Consider the following 14,038-nt stretch of genomic DNA (forward strand, 5'->3'; position numbering starts at 1 on the left):
CCATTAGAATCTATTCAACATTTATAGCACTGGGAACCAGGCGCATTCATCAAGCAAAAGGGCAGAGGAGTGACAAGCTTTCAGGGAAGTTGGCAGAAGATTTACGATTCTTGTCAGCAACTTGTGAAGCACTCTCAGCCACAGGTACCCTCTATTAGGATGTTGCTCAGCCTTCCAAAGGGACTGCCTCTTCAGAGGTCAATCTATCTACCTTCTTAGTGTCTTTTGAAATAAATGAAGTCTCAGAAGCATTGTAGATTTTTATCTATGAGTAGTCCAAAGGAAGATCATTGCATAGACCTTATTGCTGTCCCAACAGAGACATCGAAACAGAAACAGAGAAACAGGGAGACATGAGGGGAAGAAAGGAGAGGGGAGTGGTATGTGTAAGCAGATATGAGAAAGACAGAGACAGGGACCGAGAGACAGCTTGAGAAAGACAGAGACAGGGACTGAGAGACAGCTTGAGAAAGACAGAGACAGGGACTGAGAGACAGCCTGAGAAAGACAGAGACAGGGACCGAGAGACAGCCTGAGAAAGACAGAGACAGGAAGAGAGATGAGGACAGAGGAGGGAAGAGCAAGAGAAAAGAGAAAGACGAGACAGAAAACTCGAAGAGGAAGAAAAGGAATGTTTATGAGGCTCTAGCATTTGACTTGATGCAAAACAGCAATGTAGCTGCCCCACGGCTCTGGGACCAGTGAGAACACTAGGAAAGGGCCAGAGGCTGAGATCCAGGTCGACCCAAATTAGAATCCTATTTCTATATCTCGCTAGCAGTGTGGCCCAAGGCAGGTAACCTCTTGGAACTGCTCTCCTCGTACACGAAATGAGGATGATAATAACTCCCAGAAGGGTTGCTTAGATGTAAATCAGTACTGAAGACGATTCCCATGGGCGCATCCTCAAAAGATATTAAGGGAAAGGAGCTTCAAACTGTTTTTTGGCCTAGGAGGAAAGTGAACTTAGATCTTTAGCTACTGTGTGGGGTTGTTTTTGTTAAATAAACATCAGGTGAAACCATTCCCCATGGCTCTTAGAGAGAAGATGTAACTGAATTACTTATGTTTGACAAAATCTGTGCCTTCCCAGTACCATTTTCCTGTTTCCAGGCCTAGGGAGACACATGGCCTGGGGATTAAACATATCCTAAAGGAAAGGAGTTTGGGAATCTAGCTCTGTTCATTCTGAAGGGTCAACACGATAGGATTCATGTGTCTGATTACAGGACACCACTGTGGTTGAGGAAGCAAGAAAGAACTCCTTGCTGCCACTCACTGGGGTGCTGGGTCCAGAAGGTCTGAGTTGTGCAAACACAAACATTGCCTAAGCTTCACACCGAGGAAAACGGGTTTGGAAGCCCCTGCGGGCTTTGGCTCAGCACCCAGCTCTGGGTCATGACTGAACCCCCCAGTATGACACTCCACTGTGGGAAGCAGGGAGAGGGAGGAGCGTGGGCTTCAGCACAGCAGAAGCCTGGAGGAAGTAGGATGTGTGTGATTATACCCAAAGCAATGGAGTTAGGATCCTTGCCAGACTCTCTCTCTCTTTCTCTCTTAGCATCGTGTTTGAAACAGACCTGGCACCTGGGGGCCAAGTAGTTTCCTAAGGTAACGGAGGAATTCTAGGTATGGAAGAAACACAGCTGGCAAACATTGTATTTTTCTAATAAAGACAAGTTCTAGCACCTGGGTAACAAAACAAAAGTACAGGTATCACTTCTTCTACTCTGACTAATAAATGGAATCAGCTAGTCGTAGAGATTGTTTTTTAATGTGGCACCTGGCACTTGCAGGTGATGAGATATAGTTACCATGATTATCCTTCTTCTGATTATGAATCTATTTGAAAATGATTTCCTCCTTTCTCTGTCTTAGAACAAGGCAGGTGAAGCAGAGTGATGCACTGATGAGTCGTAATAGCCGAGGGGACTGGAGGGATGCTGGAACATCTTCTCCTTCCAGTTACCCGGGGCAGTCACCACGCAAAGCACTGGATAAAGGTGGTTTTGTAAACAGCAGAAAGTGCTGACGTTGGGCTAAATCTAGATGAAATTCCTACACCAGTTCCTGCCCCTACCACAGTGTTTTTGAGAGCCCTGGGTAAAGGTCACAGTCAGTGCTTTCATTTATGTGAAATCGATCACAATCATTGCTGCTTGAGGCAACACTACCAGGCTATGATGTCACAGGAAGTCATTATACTAAAAGTAGCTTACTCTGCAACAGCAACACAGGAGTCACAACAAGGAGGTGGCTAGGAAGTTCCAGAGAGCAGCTTGGAATAGAGACACTCGAGAAGGAAGACTGTAGAAACTGAAAGTCTGTGAGAGACAAAGCAGGAGACCGAGAAGTGGCAGTTACTGGAAGACTTCCGGAGAACTGACAAGAGTTAAGAGCCAAGGGTGCTGGCACACATAGTCCAGTAACTGCAGTACTAGCTACATGTGCAGAACTGCCCGCAGTCCAGGCTCAGAGGAATAAGGCTCCAATCTGAGCACCTACAGCTATTCGTTTCTGGCTTGGAAAACTTCTGGAGTCATAAGCATCAAGTTCTCAGGGCTTAGAGCTATGAGCATTTAGATGTGCCAGTTTGACCCACAAACCTTTGGTATTCATCAGCTTAGTGCCAACAATAATGCCAAAGCTGCCAATGAGTTCGCCCATTCATTCTCTCTTGTGATGCAGAGAAAACGCCCTCAGCCAGCCACCTGTGGCTTCCAGGTGAAATTATTGTTACCTCCCTACTTTGGTGTATGTCCTCTTTACATATACTATTTGTATAGGCTATTCTCATTTCTGGGAATGTCTTTCCTCCTCAAACCCTCTCAGATCAATTGGGCATCATTGGTTTCTATATTAGATCTCAGCTTCAATTTTATTTCTGATAAGAATCCCACAAGACATCCTTTTCCAACTGCCTGAACTAGGGACCCTTCTTAAACACTACCATGTTTCTGAGAATACATCCCCTGCAAACACTAACCTTTGTGCAGTGGGAGAACCTATTATTCTTAATTTCCCAGTGGCCTGTGAACTCTTAGTCAGTGGGCAGGTACTGTATCTCACTTTCCCAGCTCAAGGCTCTACTATCATTGTTTTGATTTGGTAAATTGAACACTACACAAATGATGCAGAACCAGAGCTCAGGTATGACTTCATTCTCAGGATGTCACACTCTTCTTTGTCACTCATTACTTGTGCTATCAAGACATCAAGACTGTAGTAAACTCAGTCTTTCAAGCTTGAAAGGAAAAATTTTGTTCAATAAATTCAGTGACGAAGACCAGAGTGTCCTTTGTTCACACAATGTTCTTTTTATAGGATGTCCTAGACTTTCAATGTAATGATTAGTGTCTTTTCTAGCGATAGTATTGGATTACCACAAGAGCACGATAAGGAACGTATGTTTTCTGAGATCCTAATAGACTAAGGTGACTTACATGCCACTTTGGAGAATTGTATTGAAGGACCTTATTCTTATGTATACTACTTTGGGGAAGAGAGCAGGAACTTTCCCAAGTATGTGCGCTTTAAGATGTACATCATGGAATGTGCTAAGTTTGAGATTACAATTCAAGAAGAAAGAGGATGGATATATCTGTAGGCACACAGTGCAAGGTCCGAGAACACATGTTTGAAAGGGCAAAAGAGCTAGGCAGATACACTTCGCTGCATGCTGAGCTCGTGACACAAAAGAAGTTGAATAGAAATATTTCCAAATGTCTTGACCTCTCCTGTCTCTCCAGAGTCCTGCTTATCTTTTTCTTCAATGAATCTTTGTCATTTAACATCTCCCTCAGGGTCTGTGGACTCATTTCTCTAGAGACAAAAGATCTAATCTTTTTTTTTTCCAGTCCTGGAGCTTGAACTCAGGGCCTGGGCACTGTCCTCGAGCTTCTTTTGCTCAAGGCTAGCACTCTACCACTGGAGCCACAGGACCACTTCTGGCTTTTTCTGCTTATGTGGTACTGAGGACTCAAACCCAGGGCTTCATGCATGCTAGGCGAGCACTCTACCACTAAGCCATATTCCCAGCCCAAAAGATCTAATCTTTTTAGTGTAATAGTGTTAGTGTTGACCTGAACTGCCCCCAACCCTGCTTTGTTCACTGCCTTTCCTGCGAGTAATTTCAGTATAGGAATGTTTCCAAAAAGCAATGACTTTCAAGATGTATCTTTTAAAAAATATCTTTACATAGTTATACAAGGGAAGGTTATTTAATAAAGCAGTATATGAATACAATGTATCTTGATCAGTGTCAGCTCTTCAACAATCTCAGCCCCCTTTGATCCATCCTTTCCCTTGTATTTCTCAATTTTGTGGTATATGTCATTCTTCCTCCATCCCCCCCTTCATTGTCCACCCCTCTCTCTTTGGCTTCACAGCCCCCTGCAAGTGCCCACTTCTTGGTGTTCATTTTATTGGGTGTTGAGGTAGTATTTCTAAAACATTGTACTGTTTAAGCTCTCTATAACATCTATTGTAATTAACTGACTTGGAGCTGCTCGCATACCACCCAGCATGTTTACTGATTTATAGGCACATGCTATCTACAATAATGAAATAAATCAAGCAACCTTTATTTATCTGGTTTGGATTACTTGATATAATTTTTTCCAAGTCTTTCCATGTCTTTATGAATGGCACAATTTCATTCTTTCTAATGGATGAGTAAAATCCCATTGTGTGTGGGGGAAGTGTGTACCGCGTGGTATCATAATGTGTCTTTAGAAATGAATCTGAAGAGTTTGTGGGGTAGGATTTACTAGAAAACAGCCTGGATTTTAAAAAAAACTTAAAAACTGCTTCTTTCATAAGTGTAGTCTAGAGGCAGTCAGACTGAGCAAACAGAAACCGAGGCAAGCAAGGATGAGAGGCGAACACAGGTACACAGCGCCACATTTTCCCCAAGTCATGAGTCTTTGCCAATCCATCCTCCTGTGGTCCCTTGTGGTATCTGAAATGGTACAAAATCATACTGAACTCAGTCCTTTGGGGAGAGAAAATAATCTACCTGCTTCTTTCTTTTCATATCTTTCTACTTTCACTCAAAGTATGTCCCACCAGTGATGAGGTTTTTTGCATCTCTTGGTCTCTCTGAAAACCACTTTTAAACTAGACTCAAGATTTGTAGTTGTGGGCTTTACCTAGATATTGGAGTAAACAAGAATAAACAAAGACAGCAGAGTCTAGCTGGTCTTGACTCTTAAGGGAAAATACACTAGAGACCATTCTCAAGGTGTTTATTCAATCTGAGAAAGACATTGACATTTAAGAACATGGGTGAACTGAATAAAACTGAAAATAGGAGAAAATAAGGAAGTGTTTGAAAAGAAATGTACTCATTACTTATGTGACTGTAACCCCTCCATCCAGCACATTTACAACAAAATAAAATAAAATAAATGCATAAAAATAGGGGGGAAGCTGAAAGCGTACTCTGTACTTCAGTTCAAGTTCATAGAGTAGGTATGTGCACTATGTGAGGTCCTGAACTCAATTTAATTCTAATATTTCAAAAGTAAACAAATAAATAAGAGATGTGTGCAAGGGCAGGTTACAGGGAGGAGATAATGGCTGAAACATTTCAAACCATAAAAGGAGTTAAAATTGTCAGTGTGCAGTACACACTGGAAAATGGTACATAGTCCAGAATATCTAGAGACAAGGCCGTTTTGGAGATTATTGTGGAAGAATGAGTTGGACCAGACAATGAAGACAGTTGAACACTATAATTAAGAGCCCCAAACAAAGACAATACCAGGTTGCTCCAACATTATAATAATGAGCATTAACCTTGATATGGATCTCATTGTGTGTCCAAAAGAGGCAGAGCCAGGGTTTGGATGAAAGTAGAAGCAGACTGATTCCAAAATGCATACCGTGTTCCCTGTATTAATCTATCAAACCCTGACACATGAAGGCTAATGGGAGAATCAAGGGTGAAGGTCCCCTCAGAGTCTTTGTTTCAATATTTAATCCATTTACCCAGATGCCAGAATTTCTGAAGGAAATTGTTGGGGAAGATGTAGTCCAAGCTTGCCACCTGTTCATTAGTGCATAAAAACAGCAGAGTCCGAGGTCATTCTGTGTACCACAGATAATTACAGCCACACAAACATGAGGCATGCTTTCGGTTCTTTTTGCTAGGCAAATGTGCAGGTTTGGATGTCAAACAGGTGATGATGATTTATGATAATAATAATAATAATAATAAACACCAGTGGGGGCACAAGTAATTAGATTTGGGCTGCAGACAACCCAATCTGAGCCAGGATAGAAATAGACCAGAAGAAACAGGGGATGCTGCTTCCATACAGTCTGACCAGCACATGAAAAAATGTGCAATTTCCCTGATGCATAAACCAGGAAGCAGACATTCCAATCAAGGTAAGTAAATCAAAAAATCCGTGGGAATCAGGCATGCAGACATGACAGGAGCAGAGCTGGAAGCAAGAAATGCAGTGAATACAATGCTGTGAACCAACAGCTGATGCACATAATAAGGGTGGCTGGAGACATCTGCATTGCTGGAATAAAACCTAAAACTCAAAATTAAAACAAAAACAAGCCTCCCAATTTCATTTAGGAAGTTGGCACCATAGTGGTTAGGTAAAACAATGAGGCACTGAGAATTAGATGAGCAAACCCAGGGTCCGTAGTTGATTTTGATTTAGTTGTGTGTGCTGTAAAGTGAGAAAAGACAGTTCTACTCTTTTTGAATGATCTTAGTTGCCCTGTTGCACATCTATTGACCATAAACATGGACTCTGAATTCTTCCTACAGTAATCAGTGTGTCAACCCCTGAATTACTTACTATATATAGTCCTGATTGCTGGAACTTTGTGTGAGTTTACCAACATGTTTCTTTCAGAATTATTCTTAGTCTCTTAGTTTCTCAAATGAGCATTTCTTTCTTCAAAAAACATAGCTGAAAGTACAATACAGAATTTTTTAAATCTGTGTATCAGGTTTGGCAATCATTGATTTCTAAATCATATGAACACTAATGTCGGTTTGTTTACTTAGCTCTTTCAAGTTTTTTCAACTATGCTTTAGAATTTTTGACACACAATTCTTGCATCTTTTTGGTTAAATGTTCCCTCAGTGTTTTTATTTATTGTGATGCCTTAGCTATAATTTCTTTTAATTTCATTCTGATTGTTCATTGCCAGTGTATGAAAGGAAAATTGATTTTTCTATTGATCTTGCAACCTTGGTTGGATTAATCACTACTTACATCTAACGATTTTAATTATATCTATTATTGTTATTTAGAACTTTTATCAACAAGGCCATACACATAGGAATGTTTTTCACTTTTTTTCCTTATAGATATCTTTCATTTCTAGTTATTTCCCAACTGCCTCAGCTTTAACCTGTAGCATGATATTGAATACAAGCAGTAGAGCAAAAATCCTGGTCTTGTTCTTGTCTTAGGGGAAAAGCTTTCAGTCATTCCCTAGACAGTTTGATGTTTGGTATAAGGCTATGAGAGATATAATCAGGGTGAGGAAGGCATATATATCACTATTCTTTCATTGCTGAAGTTTTTTTATTTCAAAATAATGTTAGACTTGGTTAATGATTTTTTCATGCATCAATTACATGTGTGTTTGTGTGTTATACTTATAAGAGAGTGTTTTCATTGACTGATCTTTCATGTTGAGTCAACCAATTAACTAGTATTATATTGGGCATTTAAGTGTCTATACACATAACTGACACTGTACTTTCTTTTTTTTCTGTGTGATCTCTTCCTATCAGAGTAACTCTGGTCTCTCAGAATGACCATTTGGGGATTTTGGAAACTTTCTGAACGACTGGTATTAGTTCTTTAAAAGTTACTTAGAAATCAATTGGAGATAATTGGTCTTCAGGTTTTAAGTAAGAGCAACTTTTAAATTACTGATTTTCCACTTATTATCCCTGGTTTATTTTCTCGATATACTTGTCAGTTCTTACACTGCAGTTCCCTTACTGATCTGTCTACTGTTTCCCAATCAGTAACATGGAAAGTTCACAAGAGCAGAGAGTTTTGTTATTTCTTTAAAAAAATTATCTTTAGTTGTGCTGGTAGCTTTAGTATGGTCTTGTTTGTGATCATTTGGGTAAATGCCCAAAAGTGGGATTGCTGGGTCATAGGGGAGATCCATGTGGAGTCTTTTGAGGAACTTAACATACTGCCTTCCAAAGTGGTTGAACAAGTTTACACTCCCACCATCAATGCAGTAAAGTTCCTTTCTGTCCACATTCCCTCCAGCATCTGTTGTTATTAGAGTTCTTGATTATAGCCATTCTAACTGGGGTGAGGTGGTATCTCAATGTTGTTTTGATTTGCAATTCTTTTATGGCTAGAGAGGTTGAGCATTTCTTCATGTGTCTATTGGCCATTCTTATTTCCTCTTTAGAGAAGTTTCTCTTTAAGTCTTTAGCCCACTTATTTATTGAGCAGTTGTTTCTTTGAGGATTTGTTGTTGGGGATTTAATTTTTTGAGTTCCAGGTACATTTTAGATATGATACGCTTGTTCGTTGTATGGCTAGTGAAGATCATCTCCCAGTATGTGGGCTTTCTATTTCAGAGCAGAAGCTCTGAAATTTCATGCAATCCCATTTGTCCAACCTTTCTTTGATTTGTTGTGTTTCTGGGTCAAGAAAATTTCGGCCTGTGCCAAGGAGACCTAGGGTTTTCTCCTATTCCATCCTGTAATGTTTTCAGAGTGTCTGCTTTGACTCAGAGGTCTTTGATCCATTTGGAGTTGATTCTGGTACTGGGTGATATATAAGGATCTAGCTTTAGTTTTCTACATGTGATTAACCAATTTTGCCAGCACCATTATTTACCATAACTAAGATATGGAACCAACTCAGACGCCCCTCAGTAGATGAATGGATCAAGAAAATGTGGTATATATACACAAGGAATTTTATGCCTCTATCAGAAAGAATGACATTGCCCCATTTGTTAAGAAATGGAAATACTTGGAAAAAATTATATTAAGTGAAGTAAACCAGGCCCAAAGAAACATAGGTCCCATGATTTCCCATATTTGCGATGACTACTATATGTCTGAGACAAGCAGAAACGGTCAGGTAAGTTGATGTTAGGTGAAATGAACACCAAGATAAAGATTCAACTGTTTGTTCTTTCTTGTGATTGTTTCTAACACATTTATAAGATGATTTCTTTGTTGCTTTGTATGTCCCTCCCCCACGATATAACACCTGTTTTCACTGTATTTGATGTTGGTATACTTTGTGGAGGGGAAGGGAAAAAAACAAATTGTTTAAATAGGGATACTGGTGGACTCATTGCAATAATGAGATGTACAAGTCATTATGTCGAAAAACGAACTTTACAACTTTGGCCGGAGGGATGGGGGGGGGGGGGGGGAAGGAGGGAAAGATTGGAAGCGAGAGGAAGGGGAAACAAAGGAAGAGGCAACAATGCTTGATAAGAAATGTACTCATTACCTTGCCCATGTAATTGTAACCCCTCTGTACGGTATTTTCACAATTAAAAACATTATCTTTAGGTAATTGCTAAACTAATACAAAGGAGTTGCCATTTAGCAAAGCAGTTTATGGACACAGTATATCTTGATCAATGTCACCTCTTTCAACAATCTTACCCATCCTTCCCCTAGCCACCCCTTCCCTCACTCTCCTTAATTTTATAGGCTATACGGTGGATTCTTAACTGCATTCTTCTCCTCTTTTCTTCTTCATTCATCTACCCTTTTCCCCATAATCCCATTCAACCCCTTTCAAGCACTTGCTTCCTGGTGTTTTATTTGCTAAACTCTGACTTTCTAAGGAATTTGAGATCTCCCTTGAATCTACTGTATTTCAGTTAGTACATGAGTATACACTTGCATACCAACCAATGTATTTACTCATAAGCTTGTAAGCTAAACCTAGCTTCTACATGTAAGGGAAAACATGAATCCTTTATCTCTCTGTTATTTCTTTTGCTCCTTGTGCTTCCAAAGGGAATTGATTTTTTTATTAAGGGAATAAATGAATGAATGAATGTGTGAGTGAATATGTGAATTTTACATGGAAATCTGTGTGTCTATGTGTGCTGATATGTTCCTTTTTGTTGTTCTTTATTAATATTTTTCTTTAGTCTTGGGAGTTTTCTTATTTTTTACATTATCTTTAAGTGGTTGAACAAAGGAATTTCAATTCAAAGTCAGTTTATGAGTACAACACATCTTGATTAATAAGTCCTCTTTTGTCATTCTCCCCTATATCTGCTAACCCCACCCATCACCCCAATTTTTCTAGTTCAATTTTCACATATGTACATTGAACACTGTGATAGCATTTACTTACCTCCCTCTCTTTATTTGCCAACAATCCTCTTCTATACACTCCATCTCAAGTTCCAGTTTCTTGTGATTCAGTTTGTTAATCTGTAAGTTATTTAAAGGAGTTACATCACTGGAATTCTCCCCTGTATATACCACATTTTAGTTAATATGTTTATGTAATATGCATATGATCCTATATGAGTTGGTATACACGTTTATAAATTAAACCTCACTTCCACAAATGAGAGAATGTATGTGTCCTTTATGTCTTTGGGTCTGGTTTACTTCACTTGACATTTTTTTCCAGGTCCATCCATTCATTTGCAAATGACATAATACCATTAATATAATTTTTTGAATGTACTAAACTATGATAAAAATCACAAAGGAAAACAAAAGGAAAATGACTTAATTTGGAAATAGTAAACATTCTGAAATTAGTACATTTATGAAATATCATTTAATCTAGCTTAAATATGGTTTGTAAGGAAAATGATTTATTAAAGTTGATTTTATTTTTAAGTTTAGGTCTATTTATTTATGGGCAATAATATCATGCAATCATACATGCATAGATTGTGGATATTTTCCTTGTTAAATATCACTTAAGTCCACATTCTCTACAACTTGAGATATAGGTAATAATGTGACAAATCTTGTCAACCTGATAGGATTGAGAAATACCTGGGACACAGGTCAAACATACTTCTGGATGTGTTTGTGGCCAAAGAAAATCCCAATAATAGTAACTAAGGGAGAAGGGAACTCATTAGCTTCACCAAAAGGCTTGGAGCCTGGATGCATAGAAGAGGAAAAAGAAGAAGATAGCTTGGACAGGCATTCTCTCTGATAAAAATGATCAACTCATGGGTTTTTCAAGTAGATAAAAGCAAAGAACATTTTTTTTTAATTTTATTTTATTTTATTTGAGAACATACTGTACAGAGGGGTTACAATTACATGGGCAGGATAATGCATACATTTCTTACCAAGCATTGCAGCCTCCTCCTTTGTTTACCCTTCACCTCCCTTCCCAGCCTCCCCCCTCCCTCCCATCCAATCATACCCTCCCACCCCCCCCCCCCACCGACATTGTAAAGCTGGTTTTGACATGACATTTTGTACTTCTCATTGTTGCAACAGGTCCACCTGAATCCTTAAACGACTTGTTTGTCCCCATCTCCTCCACATGTTATACTGACATCAAATATAGTGAAAGCGGGGGTTACACTGTGGGGGAGGGACATACAAAGCAACAAAGAAATAATCTTATAAATGCGTTAGAAACACATGCATGAAAGAAACAAAAACATTAAAATACTTATTTGAGGTTTCGTTTTCCTAACATCACATTATCTGACTTTTTCCGATAAAAGCAAAGAACATTTTTTAGCATGCATCTCCCTGGAGTAACATGCCATGAAGTAGCAACTAATTCCCTCCATGTGAGATTAATACTTTTCAGCTTTTCAGCCAAGATTGTACTGTATTGAGCTTTCTGGTGTGTAATGCTGTTAACACTGCCTGGAACATGCCTGCAAGCCAATGAAACACAATCTGAGAGCTCTTGAATTTCAAAACAAATTGTGATTTGCCTCTCAGAGCAAAAAGATGGTTCACAATGCTATGCCACCGTAAGAACAATCTCTACTTATAGATGGTCAGGTGCAACTTAGAAATTGCTGCTCTGATCACTGAAAAAAATGCTACCAACATCCACTTTCCAGAGAAAGTACCTTGACATGTTAATTACTGGGTGGCTTGTTATCAATAATTGAAGACTTGAATGCATTCTTACTATGTAATACTATTCTGCACTTAGCTTTTCAGGATAATGTTAACAAGGGCACTTCTCATGAGGAAATGTATTAGTTCACCACTCTATGTTAAAAATAAAGGTGAACATTTCTTTAAGTGGACAGAAATACTATATTGGACTAGAAAATATGCCAAAATAATTCTTGTAGAGAATATGAAAGGAAGCAAAATACTTCTTATGAACCTGCTGTATGGCACTACTACTGTTGAATATTTCCTGTGAATTTCTATAAACCTCTCATAAATATCATTCCTACTTTAGAAACAAATGGGTTATTACAAAAAGAAGTAAAACCAGCTTTTCAGGAAAGATTTAGCAAAGATAGCAGAAATAGAAAGATGGGAATTTTGTAAAGAAGGGAATGGTAGTGGAGGGAAAATCTGCATGCATGTGACTCCTCCACTATCTCTGGTATTTTGTGTCCTTCAAAATCACTTGTATTGACATCCCAAGAAAATAGTCAGACTGGTAGAAATGGTAAGTAATATATGAAGGTGTTGGATTGTGATTAAAGCATATATTTCTCATTCCAAAAATGATTAGCATTTCTCAATGAAACTGTTTGAGGAAGTACAATGTGTTGTGAAAAAGTACTGTAATGTCTGCATTCATATTATGGGAAACCAATGTTACTTTCTTCTCTTTCTTCCAGCGAATATCGCATATGGTAACCAAGATAGGTTACCATGACAATCATACCTTGAGTCCTTCTTCTGTGTATTCTTGAATTAAACTTAAAAATGAGTAAGCAGTGGCAATTTAATAAACCATATCTACCAAAGACATCCAATATTAAATGATGTTACACTGTGAACAAACTGTCTACAAACAGTGTGATTTACTATCAAAATTAAATTCAAAAGATTACAAGTCAGGAAACAATAAAGTCACCTATATAACCATATTTTATTTCTGCACTATCCACAATAGCCACGTTCTGAAAACAGCCTGATGCCCTACAGCTGATTACTAGCTCAATAAAATGTAATACATATCAAAATACATTAATTTATATATTATATGATAATGGATTTAGATTACATTGTCATATAATTTTATGTACATATTTTTATATTATTATCCAATGTAATATATGATATAATGTGATACTATATGTACATAGTCCTTATATATATATATATATATGTATGTATGTATAATAGGAATTTATTCATCCATCAGTAAGAATAATATATCATTTGAATAAACCTGGAAAAATATTTTCTGAGTGAAGTAATTTAGGCTCAGAGAGACAATGAATGTTCTCTCTCCTATGTGGGAGTTAGATCTAAACTATAAACATATACAAAACATATGCATATATACATAATCAAGCTGAGTAAAGTATGACATACTCAGGAGTGGATTTCCATGGTGTAACTCCTTTGAAAACTCAACAGTTTAATATAATAAATGCCTGGAAGTTGCTCAGACTAAATTCTTACCTCCTACATTTTGGGACCACATTTCATGGTTTAGGAATAAAATTAAGTAATTCATGCACAGTGGTCCAGTTAGTACACTCTTTTCTTCTACACATAGCTCCTGTTCCCTCTTCAAGACAGATCAGCCAGTCCTCTCAGGTACATCTGGGTAACTAAATGCCCACATTATTTCCTTAGAGCCTCAGAAATTTATACATCACACACAGATGACAAGCTCTGCCATCTCAGACAAAGGTAGTCTTTCCTTCATCTTTGGTTTACTGATCCTACATTGGGCCTGGCATAGGATGTATGCTCAGTAAACATTAATTCAATTAAATTAGGGTTTTCAGTCTCACTTACAATTGAAATAGCTTAAGGACCTTTTGGAAAAGATAAATGCCTAAAACTAAAAAACTTCTAATTGATCTCTAGTGGTCCCCTGACATTGATCATCTTAATTATATCCTGGGT

Source organism: Dipodomys spectabilis, unplaced genomic scaffold (assembly GCF_019054845.1).
Source record: "Dipodomys spectabilis isolate Male_0828 unplaced genomic scaffold, ASM1905484v1 ptg000264l, whole genome shotgun sequence".
Taxonomy (NCBI): Eukaryota; Metazoa; Chordata; class Mammalia; order Rodentia; family Heteromyidae; genus Dipodomys; species Dipodomys spectabilis.